This window comes from Panthera leo, chromosome A3 (assembly GCF_018350215.1).
Source record: "Panthera leo isolate Ple1 chromosome A3, P.leo_Ple1_pat1.1, whole genome shotgun sequence".
NCBI lineage: Eukaryota > Metazoa > Chordata > Mammalia > Carnivora > Felidae > Panthera > Panthera leo.
The window spans coordinates 85,632,775-85,637,671 of NC_056681.1; the positions used below are offsets into that span (position 1 = coordinate 85,632,775).

At 40.5% G+C, this 4,897-nt stretch overlaps 1 pseudogene; it reads left to right on the forward strand.

Annotated features, from left to right (window-relative positions):
- Positions 1–214: 214 nt before the first annotated feature.
- LOC122215052 lies at positions 215–1,216 on the forward strand (annotated as a pseudogene).
- The last annotated feature ends 3,681 nt before the right edge of the window (positions 1,217–4,897 follow it).

Genomic DNA, 4,897 nt, shown 5'->3' on the forward strand with positions numbered 1-4,897 from the left:
ATTCCTGATTTAAAAGTTATATGAATATATATAAAATGCATGTTTAAGAATACATATATACATATATACACACATACACACAGAGAGACACACACAAATCAATTATAAAAAGCTGTTGTAACAAATCAACATGTATTTGTAGTTGTGAAACTTGATTGTAAAACACATATTAACTTGCTTTGTAAAGAATGAAGGGTGGTCAGAGGGAAACAAAATGGCAGCGCCAAAGGGGAGCCTCTGGGTCAGGGCCCAATTGGGGTTCCCGCCACTGCTGCTGCTGACCATGGCCCTGGCGGGAGGCTCGAGGACCACTTGGGCTGAAGTGTTTGACTCGGCCTTGGGTGATACTGCATTTTATCACTGGGCCTGTCAGTTGACCTTCCTCTTACGTATTTACCCCAAGGAAGAGGAGTTGTACGCATGTCAGAAAGGTCGCAGGCTGTTTTCAATTTGTCAATTTGTGGATGATGGAATTGGTTTAAATTGGACCAAAATGGAATGTTGAATCTGCATGTAGAGAAGCACATTCTCAATCTGGTAAGCAATATGCTTGACATCTTGGTTGCCAGGACCAGCTGCCATTCGCTGAACTGAGACAAGAACAGCTCATGCTCCTGATGCCAAAAATGCATCTATTCTTCCCTCTAACTCTGGTAAGGTCATTCTGGAGTGACATGATGGACTCTGAACAGAGCTTCATAACCTCTCCATGGACGTTTTATCTTCAAGCTGATGATGGAAAAATAGTTATATTCCAGTCTAAGCCAGAAATCCAGTATGCACCACAGTTGGAGCAGGAGCCAACAAATTTGAAAGAATTGTGCCTACACAAAATGTCCTATCTGCAAACGAGAAGTTCACAAACACATAGGAAGTGTCTTGAAGATGGAGAAAGTGATGGCTTTTTAAGATGTTTCCCTCTTAACTCTGGGTGGATTTTAACCACAACTCCTGTCCTCTCGGTGATGGTATTGCTCTGGACTTGTTGTGCAACTGTTGCTACAGCTGTGGAGCAGTATGTTCCCTCTGAGGACCTGAGTATCTATGGTGACTTGGAATTTGTGAACGCACCAAAGCTAAACAGATATCCAGCTTCTTCTCTTGTGGTTGTTAGATGGAGAGCCGGACTATGAAGAAGCAGGGCCTCTACCTACAAAAGTGAATCTTGCTCATTCAGAAATTTAAGTGTTTTTTTTTTCTTTTTTAAAGTAAAGGGTAATAGACATCTAAATTTCCATTCCTCATAGAGCTTTTAAAAATGGTTTCATTGGTGGGGTGCCTGGGTGGCCTAGTTGGCTAAGCATCCGACTTCTGCTCAGGCCATGATTTCACGGCTTGGGTTTGAACCCCTGTCAGGCTCTGTGCTGACAGCTCGGAGCCTGGAGCCTGCTTCAGATTCTGTGTCTTTTTCTCTCTCTGTCCCTCCCCAGCTCATGCTCTGTCTTTCTTTCTTTTTCTCAAAAATAAATACACATTAAAAATTTCTTAAATAAAAAAACAAATAAAAAATGGTTTCATTGGATATAGGGCTTAGACATCACTATAAAATGCAAATAAATTTACCCAAATCTGTGAAGACTGTATTTGCTGTAACTTTATCTGTAAGTTTTTTTTCTAGTAATTTAAGAGATGGGTATTTGAGATCACATTTTTTTACTTATAACTGTGGCTATTCTATTATTTACATTGTTTTTGTTTGTTTTCTTTCTTAGCCAAATTCTGTGAGCTGATCATTGCTCTTTCCCATCTCTTAGACCATGATACTGTCACTTTAGTTAATAAATTGAACACTCAGTAGGATTTGATGCTTCTGCTCAGAAACGGCCCACAAGCTGTATTTTGAAATTTAGCAGGAAATGCCCTTTTATGACACTAGATTTTCAATTGTACTGATGGAAATCATTAAAATTTTATTTGAAAAAAAAAAAGGGAACAAAAGGTTATAGGAAGGTATTATATTATGTGTGTATAATATTTTCCTAGATAGAAGAAACTACGTAAGTGTTTTGTTCTGTTGTCTTGCGTGTACTTTGACCCATGATTATTTGGACAGATTTTGAGTTATTTCCCTTGGTAGGAAATAACCAAGGCTACGCATCTGCAAGGTTTCAGGCCAAGGTCATGGATATAGCCTAGAGCCCTGAAAGCTTTTTCTTGGGGCAGCTCCCCTGAGGTATAAAGAATTTGAGTGTAAATCATGCCCTGGCTAGCAAGAAGCCATCTCTTAGTCACTGAGCTGACGTGCCAAGACCTCTTCTCTTGCCAGGGATAGGTTTGACGTGTAGACCTCAGGACTGTGGGTTCAGTATGCTGTGTGTGTCATTCAACACCATGCCATATCTTCCCTGTCATCATGCAAAATGAATAGCATGAACATTTTGGGAGCTGTGACCCTTCTGTCATCGAATGGTTGCTCACCAGCTTCAGAAGGAATGCACTGACATTAGAAAAATCCTTAAGGAGAAGAAATGAGGAAACCAAAGATGAGAAAACAGCAAGGCTGCAGAAATGTGAGTGCACACAATGCTAAGTGTCTCTCTGGATTGCTATTATTTATTCCTGAGGATCTTTCAAGAGGATAGAAACTGCAATAAAAAATGAGGGAATTTGGGGTTTTTAGCCTGAATAAGCAAGGCTATAGGTGCCATTTAGATGGCCATTTAAATGGGTCAGGTAAATGCGGATTCTTCCCTGCTCCCAAAGCCTGTAGAATAGATATAAACTTAAACTGTAGCAGCCAGAATACACATTAACTATAAAACATAACTTTTAGGACCTGTAGTTCCCAACCAGGAGGTGCAACAGAATCATCCAGGATTCTTTTTCAGAATAAACGTGCCTGGACCTCATCTCAGGTTAACTTTTTTGTAAGGTGGACTGGAGAATCAGCATTTTAGTTTGGTTTTACCATTGGGTTGACCCCTCTTCCGTTTTCATCTTTTGAAGCACTGGGTTCCTTGACAAGATTTTCCCAGTCAATGTGGACCTAACTTCCTTATTGGCTCACATGTGGCAGGAAGTTGGCCCACTGCATATACCCAGCACAGGACCTGGTAGTGAGGGGAGAGATGATTTTTTTTGAAAGGCCAGCAGAGGGAGCTGAGAAACAAGTTTTCCTCTTGCCTCCTATTCCTGTGGCTGTGGATGTCGACAGGTAATTTTTCTCTCCCAGATTATAATTTGGAACAAATTAAATCAAGATTCGAATATTCTGGAATTTGGCAAGTGAGTGCGCCAGGTATTTCAGTCTCACTTTGCCTCCTTGAGCCAGCCATGTTGTCCTTGTCTCTGAGGGATACAAGCACAAATGTAATACACTGTGTCACTGTGGATGTCTGCTCTGCCTCATGACCCTCTTCGGGAGGGAGACAAAGACAGCAGAATCAAGACAAAATGGCCAATACGTTTCTTTTCTCTTCAGGTTTTTTTCCCTAATAAGTTAAAGAATGACTTTCTTAGGGTGATAGTGTTATTCTTTTTTGAGAGATGCCTTGTTGACGATCCTGACTACAAGCTCCTCCATTTGACCCAAAAAGGAAACAACAGCTAATTACTCGAGACAGAGAGCAGGTTGCATTTTTGCTACGTCTGAAGATAAGTGAAATAGGTAATTTATAAATGAAAAGGAGAATCGGCCACAGAATGGGAGGAAAAAAAAGATAATAATTCAACCTAGCCTTACAATTGCAAAGAGAAATGAAGAAACTTAAAAAAAAAAAAAAAAGATAAAACCTGAATTGCAAAATTCAGGTTGTGCTGAATGTGCTGATGAATAGAATCCATTCAATTCCTGAGCAAATGGAATAATAACAGTAAGCTTGTACTCATGGTAGATCTTCAGATTATTTCCTGGGTATTAGTGGGAAATGACCAGAACTAAATGGAACATAAGTATTATTTGAATCAGCATCCCTATTCTTTGGATGGTGAATGCAACAGTGATTTTAGAGTGAATCAGGCTAAAAATAGCTATAGGGCTTTTTTTTTAAATATGAAATTTACTGTCAAATTGGTTTCCATACAACACCCAGTGCTCATCCCAACAGGTGCCCTCCTCAATACCCATCACCCACCCTCCTCTCCCTCCCACCACCCATCAACCCTCAGTTTGTTCTCAGGTTTTTTTTTTTTCTTTTTTTCTTTTCTTCTCAGTTTTTAAGAGTCTCTTATGTTTTGGCTCTCTCCCTCTCTAACCTTTTTTTTTTTTTCCCTTCCCCAATGGTCTTCTGTTAAGTTTCTCAGGATCCACATAAGAGTGAAAACATATGGTATCTGTCTTTCTCTGTATGACTTATTTCACTTAGCATAACACTCTCCAGTTCCATCCACGTTGCTACAAAAGGCCATATTTCATTCTTTCTCATTGCCACGTAGTATTCCATTGTGTATATAAACCACAATTTCTTTTTTTTTTTTTTTTAACCACAATTTCTTTATCCATTCATCAGTTGATGGACATTTAGGCTCTTTCCATAATTTGGCTATTGTTAAAAGTGCTGCTATAAACATTGGGGTACAAGTTCCCCCATGCATCAGCACTCCTGTATCCCTTGGGTAAATTCCTAGCAGTGCTATTGCTGGGTCATAGGGTAGATCTATTTTTAATTTTTTGAGGAACCTCCACACTGTTTTCCAGAGCGGCTGCACCAGTGTGCATTCCAACCAACAGTACAAGAGGGTCCCTGTTTCTCCACATCCTCTCCAGCATCTATAGTCTCCTGATTTGTTCATTTTAGCCACTCTGACTGGCGTGAGGTGATATCTGAGTGTGGTTTTAGATTTGTATTTCCCTGGGGCGCCTGGGTGGCTCAGTCCGTTAAGCGTCCGACTTCGGCTCAGGTCATGATCTCATGGTCCGTGAGTTCGAGCCCCGCGTCGGGCTCTGTGCTGACAGCTC